The sequence below is a fragment of the Tribolium madens genome, unplaced genomic scaffold, assembly GCF_015345945.1.
Source record: "Tribolium madens isolate multiple individuals breed KSU strain unplaced genomic scaffold, Tmad_KSU_1.1 Scaffold_20;HRSCAF=117;Tcas5.2_LG4, whole genome shotgun sequence".
Taxonomy (NCBI): domain Eukaryota; kingdom Metazoa; phylum Arthropoda; class Insecta; order Coleoptera; family Tenebrionidae; genus Tribolium; species Tribolium madens.
Window position 1 is genome coordinate 10,248,594 of NW_025400985.1, and position 17,965 is coordinate 10,266,558.

Genomic DNA, 17,965 nt, shown 5'->3' on the forward strand with positions numbered 1-17,965 from the left:
CTAGTGTTAAATTTTCTTATCTCAAATCTGGTGCATGTAAAATACGTAGGTGGTGGCCGCATTGCGATATCAGCAAGACTACGAGATGAAGCCCCCGATATGCTCCAAATCGTGATCCTGGTAATTAATCGAGACGCTGGCCCATTCATCTTGGTGGCTATAGCACGGATCTCTTGTTAAACTCCTTCGCTGGCCACTCGATACAATAATGCACCAATGCTTATCTAACAAGATCTAAAACGACGTTATCGGTTCGTATAATTGGGTTACTTGACCACTTGAACAGGTTGGATGAAATTTCTAGATGTAAAAAATTCACGAGCTTTGTTCTAATATTTTTCATGTTTAGAAAAATGTTTTAACAAAGTTTTGCACTTAATCACAAAATGAGTTTTACAGTCTCGACGCTATTTTTAACTTCCAAATATATTGCAGTTGGCAGAATTGTTGAAGTTGTCGACGAAAATCATTTTATTCCGCTCGAAGCGCTACTCTCTTCACAGTAGCGTACTTCAACTTGGAAGCTTATAAATTATACGAGAAAAAATTTACGGAATCTAAACTTCATTTATAACTTGCGAGCTCACTTGTGACACTGTAATTGCATACTAATTCTTCAGATTCAAACAAGCGGAATAGCGGGACATACACTGTAATTATTTAAATGCGAAAATTATTGTCATAATTTCATATTTTTCAATAAATAATTGGACTTGATTTACACCACCTGTTCCAACGTCAAGAAAAACAAACACCACTCAAAACGTGCGCCTGCTCTGTAATCTAATAAATAACTGCAATAGTTAAAATACTGAACAAAGTTTCACATATAAATTGCTATTTGATAAAAATTGCCAGAATCTGGTAAAAATCTAGTTGACAAAGAAACAGACAAAGAATTATTCGATCTTTGCTTTATTTTTTCCAACTACACAAAACTCCGCTTGTTTACGCAAAATCGGCTATAGCAAAACAAATCATTTGGTATAAACATATTTTTTGTAAAAATTTATGTTCAACAAATAAATATTTAGTGACAATCAGATATTATGAGCAATTTTACTATCCCCCATTGGCAATTCTGAATTTTAATACTCTTGAAAAAAGTTAAACATGTGTTACTTTGGTCTAGAAATTTTTCAACGAATAAGTATTACAATCAAATCGTTTGTTTAAGAAAAGAAGATCTTTTTTATACCTGTAACGAGTAAAAATGTTGGTTTCTTGAAATGTCGTTAAAGCAAAGTTCTACTGTATTTCATTAGAGTTACAATTAAAGATATTTTGAGACTCATCTAAAATTTTACTTTTTTAATGGTTGTTCAAAATAATTTAGTTTGCAATTAATTTTTTTTCTAGATTCTCTGTGTTGAAATCTCGGTTGAAATAAAAAATTAGTAACTGAAATAACAAAAATTTTGTTCTGCAAATTGTAGTCGCCAAAGAAGCTTTTTCAAAATCTCATTCCTGTACTTTACGATAAATTTCTTCAACATTCAGAATCAATTTGGAAATAACATATATGAAAATAAAAGTTGATTAATTTACTCTAACGAGTTCTATTCGTAGTTAAAAAAATGCATTAATAATAAAACAGCAGTATAAATATGAAAATTAATCAATAATTTAAGCCCAAGAACTTTTTAGCAAATTATGTTAAATACTGATAATTTATACAATTTTTGGCTTAAATAGGAATTATGAGCGTGTGAGCCATTGGGCAGATGCCATTTGATGGGAAAAATTGTGAGTAATTTTTTGCGTGAAAATCGGTCCGTCGAACTTTATATTAATTGCGGCGGCGTATAATGTATTCCATTTGAAATAAAAATGAGTTCTGCAAAACTCGCCGCCTGATCGTTACAAAATAAATCCAATGTACTTATTTCTTACAATTGAATGTCTCGAATGGTGCCGTCTCCTTCTAGGATGTCACCCGGAGCCAGTTTCCGTCAGATTCCGTCATCCGTCTCAGTCGCCCTCATTGTTCTGCGGCACAATTGAAAAAGTGATCCTCGAATGCGTACATACATATAAATTATTTAAATGTTGGTAGATATGTATGCAAGTCGTTCAAAGAAGGCCGCCACTCCACAAAAACTGGCCTACACTCGCTGCTATAATTTGCAATCGTCTGCCTATTGTGTACTTTCCATAACGATTTTTTTATCGTCACTCTGAAATTCCCCATAGACGTTATTTACGGGCAATCATGCGATAACTACCCTAGAAAGGACCAGGAACTCTCAATTTTTCGGTTTAAAATGATACGACCAGAGTTAATGAGAAGATGACCAAAGCCAAAGTGGGTAATGCAATCCAAGTCATTACCTCTTCCGTATCTCTGAAAGCAAGCTAATAATTAGCTCGCTATAATAATAACTCTGGACGTACAATACTAGACGGGTATATAATTTAAATATAACGTCAATATTGGATTAATAAATATGGTTCGTTCGTGGCCACGATTTACATACTGATTATATACGACCAGGTCACTCTGTAAATATAGTATCGACTTTTAATTACATGGGGCGCTCGGGTGGTCCGGCTTATAGCACGATCTTGAACTCCATTCACTAAAAAACTTCATTATGTTAATAATATTCACTATAAAATTCCATAGGATTACAGATTTAACGATGCGAAATAGAGTATCGCACGCGGCGCAAATTGCTCCAAACCGAGCCGCAAGGCCTATCATTATCCATACCACAAACGCTTTTCTAATAAACGCTGTTTTGGTACTGATACCCAAAACCAATTCCTATTTATTCCGTGTAAAAATTCTTCTTCAAGTTTTTACGAAAACTTGAAATGTTAAAATAAATTTTAAAACGACAATAGTGTTAAATGAAAATAATAACAAAAAAAATAGTAAGAAAATAATAATATAACATAGTTAGAATATTTGAAAACTTATACTACTCAACAAATTTGAGCATTCCTTTTGTGGTCAAAACCGAAAAACCTGGTTCTCTCGTGGTGCTGAGAGTACCTACAGCTCTTTCCTGATATTTTCTATATACGAGTAGATTCAGAAAGAAAAGCAAGAAAATGTTTTTTGCCTAGAGCATAGCAAGAAAGTCTGGTGTGAACATCACACAACTTTTCTTATCCAACTTATTTGGAAAACATCCTTACGGTGTTGGAAATCCGAGCAGCAATATTTGCGTTAGTGCCACCTGCCGGATTACACACGAAATAGATCATAGTTGCCGCGGGTTCCAGTCTGGGGTGCAATTTTTTTTAGTTCGGTACCCATTATTATTTTTTTTGTATCATATTTTACTGTTTAATAAGGTATATTTCATGATTCTAAATAATTTTGATTCCCATGAATTTATTAATAAACCGTATAATTTTGAAGCTATAATTCGTCCAGAAAATAAAAATCTGGGTAGGTCAAATTTCAGCCGATTACAATACTGTCCTTATATAAAAAGGAAAGTAAAAAAACACAGGGTGTTTCAACAAATTCTTTTAGTAGAATAATAAGTAATTAACTTACGCAAATAACTGATTTAAAAAAGCAAATTTGATAACGCCCTTTTGTGAACAAACTTCTGATGTATGATGTATATTAATATGTATATGACTAATATGTATATAACTAATGATGTATATTAATGGCTCACCAGGTATAAAACAATAATATTGTTATTACCGCTGCGGGCATTATCAACAGCTTTATGTGTGTATCTCTTTAATAGAATATTGCAATAATTATCTATCATTAAAAAGATAATATCTAATTGACAACCTCCTAATGGCTTGTAATTTTTTAAAACTCGTTTAAATCGTCTGGTTATTCTTGTTTATTAATTTCTATGTAATAGAGTCTTAAATAATTCAATATTTATGTTTAGTACCGTGAGATCGATAAAAAATAATTAAAATCTACGCTGGTTTCAAGCCCATAATTTATGTGGATTTAATATTTTTGTTTCCTCCACACAAAGAGAGATAAAGTGTGATTTACGCCAATTTCAAAATTATGAAAATGAGTTCGGTGGTAATTACACCATCAGAGACATCTCTTTTAGTCATCACCCAATTTAAATGCAAACACTTCTTGTACAAGTGCCGAAAATATGCAAAATTATCGCGATACGAATCCTTTCATTATAATTGTAAAACCGTTTCCTCCATTCAGTATGTAGTCTGACTCACACGTGCAAAAATATTTCATTCAAGTATTAGGTACAAAGGAAAATAAATAATATGTTTAAAAAATTTATGACGTTATTCGGTGGAAAGCCCTCGCTTTTCCGACCAACTTTTCCGCGTACATTTTGTGTACAAAAGTAGGAAAATGTGCACCACAAAAAACGCGTCCGAAAATGACAAATTGCCGAACTGAATTCGTTGCTAGGCTACGTTCGTGGAAATATGGCTGCATATAAATAAAAGAGTCTTCGACGGTGATTTCTACATAGTCCAATTCGCCAACGATTTCAATAAAAGAAAGCGTTTAGTATTTGTTTCTAATTGCCAGGTAATAGTAAATAAAATTATTTGTTTCTAAGCAACCTTGGCTGTTCTTAGCAATTTTGAAAAGATTTTACTAAATTGCTAGTATTTGGTTGCAACAGAGTTTATAAAAAGGAACAAAGAGAGAATCATCTACGGTTACAAAATCAATTTTAACGTAAGAAACACATGAAAAGCTTTTTATAACTGTTTCAAAGCAGAAAATGATAGAAAATCTGCTACTTATATAAGGAAAATTGTCCTCACTAACAAGTTTTTCCTTACGCAAGTCGAGGGATAACAATGATAGGACTTTTAATCCGTTTCCGTTACCTAACGTTCGCGATGAAATCACCTGTCGAGAATTTATTGAAACGAGTTGAAAGTGTGAATAGCGTATTTTTTCTCGAATTTTTTCTTAAAAATCGTTTTAATTTTTGCGGATGAGCTTAATCTACTTGTGCGGAACGGATTAGTTCATGCTTACGGTTTCGCTTTGTCATTGTCGATCATTTAAATGGTAAAATATGATATTCGTACCGGAAGAAAAACGTCCGTGTCGCAACGAAATGAATTTATTACTGAATTGGCAAAATCTCAATGTTCTCGATCGTATTTTCGAATAAAAGGAATAAAAAGCGTCTATCCCTAAACACGTCGGAAACGGTAGTTTGATATAGTGTTTTTGCGAATCGGAATCAGAAAACCACGCATCTCTCGTCGATTTCCGCTCTTCTGATTTACGGTGCGGACTAGGTCGGTTATTGTTATAGTTTATTGTTTTATTTTTGTCGTTTGTTACGTTCGTAAGTGTGTATTATGATTGGACCATAAAATTCACATCGTGTGCATTGCATTTGAGTAATGTAAACACTTTACGACATTGTATCAATATTTTAAAATCTCATTCGATCGTTACTCCTGCCTCGTAACCATTTTATGCTCGCAGAGTATTCTCTTTTAATCATCAGCAAAAGACAACCGAAAAATATGGAAACTCTATCCGGTACGATTGGAAAATACGAAAATATATTACATTACCTTACTCTATGCGGAAAAGTCCCTCAATAGACGAATTCCTATTTCTACAAATGATGTCATTCAATCAGATTCGAGGCATCTTATACCTACACAAAAGTTATTTTCGAAGTCTGAGGTATTGTGGATATTCACTAGTTTGACCCAATATTTAATAATTGATTTTGTTCAAAAATCATAACATTGATGAAAAATAAGTGGTCACGTTTACGTGTGTTTTAAGTTTCCAAAAAAATCGTAATCTAAAACAGGTACAACTTACCCACTATATCAATAAAATTAAAAATGTTTCATTTCTTGTTAAAAAAAGTTAAATAAGTAGATCATAATACAAAATATGATTTCATATTTTTCATTCATGTGAAAGTCTAATATCTGCACGATACTTTTTAAAGCAATAAGCTATAAAATCTAAAAATAAAATTCACTAACATTAAATAAGAAAACAAGAAAAACAAGAACATAGAAGAAAAAGTTATGTGAAATCCTGAATTCATGTTTTGGGATATAAAACTACCTAGAAAATTCTCTAATGCAATAAGTAACTGAAAAACAATAGATAAAATATTCTTGTATTTTTTTACTGTTTACTGTTCCAGATTTTCAATATTAAAATGTTAATTACTCAAAACCTATCCACTTTTGTATTTTATTTTAAGCATTATTACTAGAAAAAATCAAGGATTTTTTTTCATGTACAAATTGTCAATTTTTTGCCAAATATGGTTTTTATGATCACACTGCCATTCCAAAAAAATTTGAACAATATCAGATCACTAAATTGAAGTCTATATAATCCTTTATCGTTTGCACTAGCAATTTTTTTTTTAATCAATTAGAAATATTTATTTTTGGATTGGCCCTAAAATTTGAGACACGCTGTATAATTCTATTTTACAAGGTATAATTATTGAACAAAACAATAAATAAATACTTTGCGGATGTGAAAAACTTTCAATGTATTATTTTATCTAGACCTTCCTACTTCTCTTTTTAACAAACAAAACAATTATAGTTTACTTCCTATAATCAAAGTCACGTGTCACTCTCAAATTAAATTAAGTATTTTTTATTATCAAAATAAAAATTAACATTTTAAACATTTAATAGATTGAGATAACCACCAAACAAAAATAGAAAAATGTTTGTTACTGCAGCAGGTGTTTGGTGTAATGTGTTGTTACATATTTTCATTTTCTTGTGTGCAACAAAACTCACTTGTACCATAAATAAGTATTATGAAGTTTTCTGAAAACTTTATTAGAAAACATACAATATTAATGAAATACCTTCAACTACAAAACTAATAAAGCTCTAGATTATTATTTATACAAGCAAAATATTGTCAAACACAACACTTAATGCAAACATCTTCTATTATTTTCCTCTCATTTTAAAGCAAATATTTTATTTCCGAAGACAATAAGATCTTGTGACAATTCTATAAACCACTTTCATACTACTTTCATACTATACTTCTAGTATATTTCTACTTTCATTCTATCTAGATTTTTTGCACAGATTTTTCTTTTATAAAACCCACATTATTGTAGCCCATTCTGCTTTAAAAATATGCACTTGCAAAGTAATAATTTTGTAATATACAGGGTGCGCCAAAACTTGCGACCCAGAGAAAGATGCCATATAAAGTAAGGTACCAGAAACATGGAAAACAACTTGTTAAAAAAATTTATCTATGAAAATTCCGAAGTTATGAGAGTTTAAATTTTGCACTTTGACTCTATTTCTGTTGGAAAAAAATTTTTCAAGTTTTTTTGCTACAGCCTATTTGGAGAGGAAACAAGGAAGCTGTATACCTACTAAATTGTAACTCTGTTTAATGTTATTTATGGCTTTTATTGACAAAATTTTTGTATCTTTACTAAATAATTGTAAAAAAAAAACATATACAAGATCATCAGTATGATTAACTAGAGATAAAAAAATGTAAAATGTCAAAAAATAAATGTAAAATTTTTTTGACAAATATAATTTTTTAAACATTTTTCCATGTTCTTGGTATCTTATCTTACACAATTTTTTTTTCTAGGGCGCGAGTTCTGGCGCACTCCTGTATATAATATATTACAAATATATAATATATAAAAAATCTTTTGTAAAAAAAGAATATGCGTCCGTAGCTGGATCCTAATCACAAATTTAGGGCCTATAAAGTCTCCACCGAGGTGGGAAGTGCTTTATAACCAAGGCGAATTTTATGATTAGCAATAACCCCAGGTACGATGAAGCAATGACTACCAAGGTTTGTATACTATTTTATTCACAATCATCCTTCTTAAAAAACAAAAAGTTAATAAAAAGTTTATCAAAATTTGAAAAACATTATACATATGACAGTTCAGGTTGGAAAGTAATCATTTCCCTATCAGTTTTTGGATTGGCAACTAGCCATTTTCCAATTTAAACTTTTTTCATATCAATTTTTAAATGAATAAGCTAAAATTTCATTTCCCAACTTTTCACAGACAAGGTAATTTGATTTGAATAAAAGGAAGTTACCATTTCTGCTAAAATCATAAATAATACACAAATGTCAAGAATACACCTAATACTTTCTACTGAATGCTTGGACTATTCTCAATTAAAAAAAATGTTACCCATATGACTTCATTATAATTTTAATTTTTATAATTTATAACAAAAAATAAAATAAGAATCAACATAAAAATAATCTCAGGGTTATTATTTATACATATCCCTAATTATATCTTGTAATTAGAGCTACTTAATTGAAACGTCAGTTCTATACCGTAGATTTTCTAGATTATATAATTAATAATAATAATTTACATAATTTTACTCATTATTCTGTGTTTTCCATACAATTTACAGTCTTGTTTTGCCATTAACAGCAAATTGCGAATCCGCGCCGTTTTCATCCTCGCTGATCATGGGAGTCTTTCTAAAATTAGGATGGAGGAAAATAAAAAGCTTCGCTTTTTCTTCACACTTCTCTGAAGTTTCTGTCAATAAGAGAAATGTTTCTTCATAAAACAAAAACTAGAAGATGTCTTTGCAAAATTCCGCGCCAATCATGATTCGTCGTTTCTATTTTCCCAGGACGGCAGTTGACGGTTGGATCTTCGTGGAAATCGTACGTCTATGAAAAAACCTACAAGAAGTTATCTGTTTAAAGTGAAGAAGTACAATAATACGCTTAGTTAAATATTCAGTAGGCGATACTCGGTGGTACCTGAGTGTCACGTATCTGGTGCAAAGAACGCCTCTCCCGGAACAATCAGATCCCAAATCGCCTCTTTGATCTCACCGCGCCTACTAGATCATGCTAGGGCCATGTTTACAAGTTCACTATACATAATTTCCCGATGTGATATGCATATTTTACCGAGGTATCTGATAGCACCTTGTCTCAACACGCTCGACAACAGTGTAATTAATATGTATGGTAATCGAACGAAATACATTAATAGAAATTGAATTACGGCCATAAACTACCTCGAAAGGGCGGGTGTTTATCATACGTGGCAGATTTTTAAACGGGGAGAATTAAAATGTAACTAAAGCGACGTCTACTTGCTATATATTCTCAAACGTCGGGTTTGATGACTTAATTTGCTTTCCGATCATAAAATCTAATTTATTGCAAAATTCGCAGATTGAATTTTGCTTTATGTTCTCGCTGACTTTTCCAACCAGCATAAATAATTACTCATATATCTTCAGGTGCAGAGAGCACCTTGTTTATGCACTACAGAGTGAACCAAGGCGTCAACAATGTTTGATTTTTTTTAATAGTTTGTCAAGATTGTCCCAAAAAAACGGTGCTCAGATTTACATAAAACTTGTTATTCTCGCCTCTCCTCGAGTAAATATCCGATAACCTGCGACCTCAGGTAGTGAAAAGAAGCCGCTTCTTTGTACCGCATCTGATGTTTTAAATCAAATTTTTGTGCAAGATTCAAGTACAAATAGTGAAGAAATTTGTTCTGGACTGAGTCGCAGTCTTTTTGCGCTGTGTTAAACAGAAATTTCATTAAATGCTGTTGACATTACTTACGAAAACAATTCAAACCGTAACATTTCGTGGGAGTGAAAAATTTCCGACTCGGGTTCTTCGGAATGATGTTTCACTTGAAATTTTTGACTTTTTCATTCGTAAATCGCTGAATTTATTACGCAGATTAATATTTCATGGTTTTTGATTCGTAGCCAAAATTAATGAAATGAGCAATCGATGAGAAAAGAATATTTTGCCCGCAATTTCATTGGTTCTACCATTTTTTGACGGCTCTCTAATGACCGCCTGAACATCCAATTTTTCTTGTAGATTCCCCGTCTGCAATGAAAAAAATAATTAGTTATTAAAATGATACAAGATGGAGTGAAAATAAACTGCCTCCGTAATAACGTGTCAGAATCAGACGAGTTAAACAGTTCGTTTTATTTTCATTGTGTATTTATGGTGGTTGGAATTACAAACTTAATAAAATCCAATTTTATGCCACCCAACGAGACAGGTGTAATGTAAAGTTTGTGCATCTGTTGTCGCAGGAGAACAAAAATGAATAAATACGATTTAAATTGTCCAAATCGAATAGAAAAGTGTTGGAAAAGTTTATGGGAACTGATGGAATTTGTCCATCAAATAGTATGCAGCGTGCAAGAAATAATCGGATGTTCACACAGCGTTGGACCGTTGTGTTTGATTCGTTTCAATAAATTATCTCATTTTGTGTTCCTTTTTCTTGCAGGTTTTTGTTGAACAAAGTACGACCAGGTGTGGCTAATAACGTACTGAAAAACTCACATCTACATAATTTGAATTCTGGACCGAAAAACCAAAAATGATAATTATCAAAGTTTTTGGGGAAATTATTTAATGAAGCGTGTCCGGTTTTTCTCACCGAGACTGCTTTACATTTTTACGGTAGTAGCATTTACATTTTTATAGACGATTTTATCTTTAATTCAAAGATTACCTGAATTTACATTGCATGAAAACAAATAAATGTTAATTCCGGTGCAGTGGCGAAGCATTTGTAAAATTAATCAGGAAAATAGCTGTATCGTTAAGCTAAATTGCTAAAAAATGTTAATGATAAATCGGGCCGAAGAGGAATTTTTTCGGAAATTTCAATTTGTTGATAACACGTGCATGCATAATCCGATCGAATGTTTTACATAAACACGAGATGGTCTTGTTTTTCGGGCTTTTGTCGACGACTGACAAAAATAAGCGATCGCTTTCAAAGTTGTTAAAAACCATCGTCACGTACTTTCTGACGGTTTAGTTTTAGTCCAGATCAAAAACTTATGAATGAATTTGAAAAAGCGGACTTTGTAATCGTCGTTAATCGTGCATTTTAAATTACTTCGATTTGGTTTCAGATTCACTTTGTCATTGGGTTTCTTCCTTTAATCACCGACGAATAAATGCTTTATTCATGGCGTTTAAGCATCAAATAGGTTTGTGGTTTCGGCTTTTTTAGCCGTTTTTCTTAATAAATTCATGCATTTCTTTGGTTTACGTGATGCCACCACGCTTATGCTTCGGGACTTGTACGTTTCAGTAACGCAGGAAATTAACGAAACATTACTATTCGGTTGAAATTATTACGAAAACGAGTTAAACAAATTACACTTTAATTGTATTAACGAGAAACTAATAATAAAAACCGTACGCAATTTTATGATTTCTTGATTACCACTCTTTTATTAACTTTATGAGATTCTGAACAAAAAATCCATCTTAAGCCACTAATTATGTTTACAAGTAAAATATTCATTTATTCTATTTTTTTACATCCTATCTACTCATCGCTAGATCTATCATCTAAATGGAATTGCAAATACAACTATTTTAATTGTTTTCACATTATCAGATATTCTTCATTTGCCTTTAGCTAAATGCTTTCTACTTCAAACAACTTTAATTTAAGGTTTACAACAAGTTAAAAAAAAACATCCGCCCTATAAAATATTTAAAAAATCTTCTTTCAGCTTGTTTCGTTTAATTAACGAAAATCGCCTTATTTTAAGAAATTTTGTTGAATCAAAGCAGAAAATTGCGATTTGACTTCTTTTATTTATTGCAATTTTGTTAAATTAATACAATTCAAAAAAAATCTGTTTCTTTAGTAATATTTAATAACGAATGCTTTAATTAAAGAAAATTAAAAAATGCAGAGTTTATTAAGTTCCATTTTATTTTATTTTTTAAACAAAAATGTCTGCAAAAAATACTTTTTTGCTTGTTTTATTTAATTTATCACATTAATCAGCAAAAATCCAGTTTGTTTTAAGAGATTTAATTGAGTTGATGTAAAGTTTTATTTTTTGATGTTTCTTTTCCTCTTGAAGAGCAAAATTATTGAATTGTAAACATGTTTTTAAAGGTCCCTTAGTTACGTATATCAATTTATAAAAACATGCTTTATCCAATCTTGTATTTTTAATTGTTTTTTTATTATTTCTATATTTGTTATATTTTCATCAATTTTTGAAGATAGAAATTAAGAGTATGTTTATCAAAAACAGAAACAGATGTGGACTAAATGAAATAATACTGAGCTCGTCTTACTTGACCTTTTTTTGATTGGAGAGTATTTTTTTTTTAAAAGAATCTGTTTGATTAAAAAAAAATTTGAATTACGTTAAGAAACTAAAACATCATACTCTTCGTGATATTTCAGCCTGTATAGTTTAATTTGGCTTATTTATTTTAAAAATAATTGCTCTTATTTGAAAGAATTTGTTGCAAAAATTCGGATAATCAAACATTAAATGTGTTATTTCTGCTTGCTTGTTTTTTTATAATAGATGACTTTATTAACAAAACATTTAGGAGACAAAGCCTAGCTGGTTCCATTTTATCTTATTTATTAACAAAAATATTTCTTATTTAAAAATTTAGAAAATTAAAGCAAAAAAATATTTTGTCAGCTATTTTGTTTGATTTATATGATTTTCCAGCAAAAATCTTGCTTATTTTACGAAAATTAATTGAAACGAAAAAATTGCAAAATTACACTCTTTCATTCAATTTATTTTGTTTAAATGTTGAGTAACGTCAACTTTTAATTTTTGTCAATTTTACTATCGAAAGCAAAATTTCCGAAATGACATTCTAACATTCATTAATTTCCAACTCACAAAAAATTTTGTTTTATTCAACCAGACGGCTTGGCTGTTCAAATTCTTTTTTTGCTAATTTATTTTATATTCTCATCGATGTTTTAAGTTAGAAAATATTATTTGAAAAAACGAAATAGAAAATTTTTAAACTCTGCAATACGCTTATCTTTTTCGGAAATTTACTAAAAGTATTTTTTAACTTTATATTCAAAACTAATTGTCACACTAAGATCAGCTTTTTCCATGAAAAACTTTGTTTTTTTCCCTGTAGATTAAAATTTTTGAGAGTTTTTAGACACATTTTGGGCTGCATTGCCATGTAAAACATTCAGCACCCTCTTAGCGAAAAATGGCGTATTTTAAAAAAAAAATTGTAAAAATTAAAAAACATTAAAAATAATACAAATTATTATTTTTCTGCAGCAAATTAACATATTTATTACAAGAAAAACACAATTTTTATGGTAAACGCTGATCTTTGTATTATTAGTTTTTGATATTATAAAGTTAAAATTTACTCATTCTGACAAATTTAAAGTACAAAAAACCACTTAAAAATTGTTTCTTTGAAATTAAATTGCAAAACAGGAACAATAGGAAATATGTACCTAGTTAGGTTTCCAATAATAAACAAAGCAAAATCAAAAATGTTTATTTTTCATCAATTTTGTTTACTTATGATCACATAAATGTGTTTTTAAGTTTTTTTCAAACTGATATTAAACAATCTAAAAGTTTTATATTTTTTTGAAACTAGACATGCTATTAAAAATATTTTTATATTTTTCATCGTTATAAAGTAATAGTAGTTGAGTTTTCAATTTAATGAAGCCTAGTCTGTTAAAATCATCCTCTAATGAGACTACGAGAGACATAAGAGCCTCTAGGATGAATCTTTTCATTTAAGATAAATGGGAAACATTTCAGTTCGGTACTTTTTCCATTATCCGATTTCAAGGTAGCAGAAGAAAGACTTTGAGGACAAAGTTGACGCGTTGTAAATTCGAAATTCCTGTCATTGTCAAGCACGACTTTAAGTAAACTTCAAAGACAAACGTTGTTCTGTTTGAAAGTCCAGAACAGGATAGGCCAATCAGGCCCGGATTGAATTGTGTGTGTGTGTGTGTTCGCCCCCATGTTGACATTGTTGCCGTTGCCGGAATAGACTTTCAATTCATTAGCGCAGGGCGTTGTCATATCACAATCAGGATAACCTGAAAAATATATTTACGTAAGATAGCCGGATAGAATTTCAATTCGTTTAAAAGCCTCGGCCAGGGCCGGACTGTCATAATTAAAATCGCATATACTCACGAAATGTTTCTATACGAAAATCCTTTTCCTTTAAGGGCTTATTCGAAATGGTAACGAAGTCTATTGACTTGGTAAGAAGGTTCTGTTTCAGATATAACGCAGCTTGTGTTTTCTAATATTCCGGGCTCCCGGAAAGCCAGCCATCTCGGATGGATTTTCCCAGCCATGAATTCTGGAATAAAACTGAATAATGTAGAAACTTTTATCTTTTTTCGAATATTTATCGAGCGAATTAAATCGGTCCAGAAATGGAGATGCAATCAGATCGCTTCTCAAAACTGCAGACTTTGTAAATCATACCAAATGCATATAATTGACTGTGATGATTTATTAATCGCACTTAAAATGCAAATATAAAACATGTCCGAACCAGAATTTATAAATGTATCAACGTATATTCAAAAAAAAGTCGGGAATAAATCGAAATACGGTTAAAGAAATTTAATTTGTAATGGTAATTACTTGTTTGAGAACGATCATGCATCATCAGCAATACAAACTTGGCTGCCAACTAATTATTAAGTCCATATTGCATTCGTAATGGTACAATAACAAGCCAATATTATCATTGCATTGCGTTTGTGGAAACAACTGCAGTCTTACAGATGCCATCGCGGTTCGACATCTTTCGATCAGATAAATATTACTTTTCGGCCATGCCGAATTATTTTACTCTTGTTTTTGCAACGACAAATCATATTTACACACAAAACAAAAGAAATACCGTTCGCTTCTAATTTAAAAATTATATAAACACAAAACCAACTTATGAATAAACCTTAACCAAAACATAATTGCTTTATTAATTCCCCTTGCACCTAGTAAACGATTCAGAAATCAAGTTTTCTGATTGAAATGAAGATAAATAATATACTATGTATCAAAAACCGTTACAAAATTGCTCATTTGCGAAAATACAATGACCACCATATTTCTCAGACCGAAACTAACAAAATGATTTAATATTAAATAAATTCATGTTTGCTTATTAAATTCCCATAACTCAATCGCTCCAACTTTGATTAATGTCACTGCGAAAAAATCTCTATTTAAACATCGCTTTTCATTAATTCTTCGACTAACACAAATATGGTTATGAAATTACTTTCTCATAAGTTCTGGTTTCAGATTTATATTCACTTGCACGCTCACCGCATCCACATTTTTTTCGACATTAATACATATTTATAAATTAGTTTTTCACCACAGCCACTTTAAGTGAAACTTCCGGAAGAGCATTGTAAACACTTTTTTGCACACGTCATTTTTAATTACATCAGTGTTCGCATTTTGATACCACTTGTTATTTCATTGAGTGTAAAATCCCGTTTACAGTAATCAAGATTTTAGCTTTTAGTGTTAATTTAATAAGCGAATTCAGTTTTTCGTTATAAAGTAGCCGCAAGTCATTTTAGAACAAACACGAAGCAAGTTTGTTATTTTTGTAGAAAGCAATAGAGTTTAATAATTTTATCACGTCCACTTTAACCGCAAACGATATTAACTTTTCCTTTTTAAATTTGATGAACGAAATTTCAAACTTGCACCAACTGGTAAAATGCTGTTACTTAAAAAATGGATATTCATGATGATTTGAAATTTCTCGCCAATGTGTGGTTAGTAATATTTACAATAAATCTTGTACCTATCTGTTTTTATCTGCGCGCTGCAGGCACTGAGCCATTAAAATCAGATCATTTAAATAGTTGTTGAATTATTAAGTGTGATTTTTCTCCAATTAGCACGCACCGAGTTGCAATTATTCCCACTTGGCATAATGAAGTTTAACATACCGATTCTTAGATATTCTAATAAAAAATGCATCTTATTGATGTGCTACAAGCCAAGTCGATCGCATTTCCATAATTAATTATTGTTCTGTTGGCTACGACATATGAGCAAACAGGGGCTCCATTGTAATTTTCGCCATTTGCATAATGCGCTTAAGTTTTTGCATTAATAACAGAGATAGTAGAAGGCAGGCACCGATATTTAAATGATATCAGATCTAAGAAATGCAGTTAGCATTAAGGAAGTCGGGGTTGTTTCAGATTCGGTTGGCAAAACAACAGACAAATGTGATATCTAAACGCACACAGTAACACGGGCATACCTTATGTTTATTACACGTACACGGGGAATAATAAATAACATCGCAGTTTCGCATTAAACGCACCATAAAATACTTACGATATATAAATTATTTGTGCAAAGTTTCCAGCTGCAAGACTTAATAATGGAACGATCATGAAACTGAATTAAAACTTTACAATTATATCTTAAGCGACCTATTCAGAATTATTTCCAATAAGATTAAAAGTTTTTAGGGAAGCTTTTCCTCTGGCGCCCCCAACTCGTGGCTGGAATAAGAATAGAGCGAGCAGGACACATGTGTATGGATGCGTGTATATCCATGCATTTTCAGTTTCAAAAGAAATGTTTCCACCCCTGTTTTATGTAAGCTGCTTCCTTATTCACAAGGGAGAAATTTTCTTAGCATTTCAGACATGGATTTATTCTACAAGAGGCGATTTCGCACCAATCACTTAGATTGACACGGAGTTTACAATACTTTTCATTTTAGGGCAAACTAAACATTTTTTAGCCTTACAAATGAACGGTTTAATCGTTGCGGTCGCTCTAGTTACAGTAACTTCTACTTAAAAGCAACTGCACAACAATTGCGGTTTCATCCCACAGCTTTAATTTTTTTCTTTGGTTCATCATATAATGTCAAACAAATATTTGCTTTTCCTTCCTTGAGACGACGGGAGCTGTATTTGGATTTTTCGGGGTGCTATATGCAAACTCTTTTTAATTTTTTCTTTGACGGAAATGTATTGATTTTGAAGTAAAATAGAAAAAAATATTAGAAGGTTTCATAATTTGTATAGAATTTATAACTCCTAGTTATAACTCAAGGAGATCAAATTTCGTAATATGGTAATAATATATTACCTGAAAAAACGTGAACGATAAAGTAAGGCAGAGAAAATTAAACAATAAGTTTTAAATTTAGACTCTTCATGAAAAAAGGTTTTCTATTTGTGTCCTTTTTTTAACAGGAAACTGATAATAAAGCACTCAAAAACGGTCAAAAATAATTTCAACTTTCTTAAAATCCCCCCAATAAAGTGTAAATTCTATTTTTCCAAGGCTAAATGCGCATTTATAACTCGTTTCTTTGTGCTAATGGAAAGATTTAAAGTAAAATTTTATTAGGTTTCATTAGGTTTCACAATTTGTTTTAAATTTATATTCAAAGAGATCACATTTTCACAATATGGTACTTGAAAAAGTAAGGAGTCCATATTTGAATTCTTTATAAAAAAAAGTTCTTCTGTTTTTAACCTTTTTTCTTAAGTGGAAACTGACAATATAGCCCATGGCCAAAAAAAGTTTCAACATTCTTAAAACCTCTACAATAACGTGTGGTTTCTATTTTTCGAAGGATGTAAATTTTAAGCTCATTTTAATTTTTTCTTTGGTAAAAAAGAAGTAAAAAAAAAGTAAGTATGATTTCATTAATTTTTATTAAATTTGACAGTTTGTATAACATTTATGCTCAAACAGACCAAATTTTTTTTTTTAATTTACTTGAAAAAAACGTGATTATGAGGAAAAGTAAAGCAGAGAGATACAAATTTGGATTCTTCATTAAAAAAGTTCTTCCATTTTTGAACTTATTCTTAACAGACAATTGACAATAAATCACCCAAAAAACGGATAAAAAAAGTAATTTTGAGAGCTTCCAATTTTAATTTCGCCTTCAGTGCTCCAAGAAACTAAAGAAAAATTTTGGTGTTGGATAGTGATATTAGTTTTCTTCTTTCATTATTTTTTTTTTTATAAATATAAATTTAAGAAAGTGAGCAATTTTTGGTGTTGGTCCAGCGCGTTGTCCGCTTGGTGTGCGTTGTGGACCGAGTAAAAACATGATCACAGCGAAATGCGAAGTCCAAGTCCCAGAGGACACGCGAATACATTCAAATCCCGACCTGACGTCATAACATCAGTAGGGTTG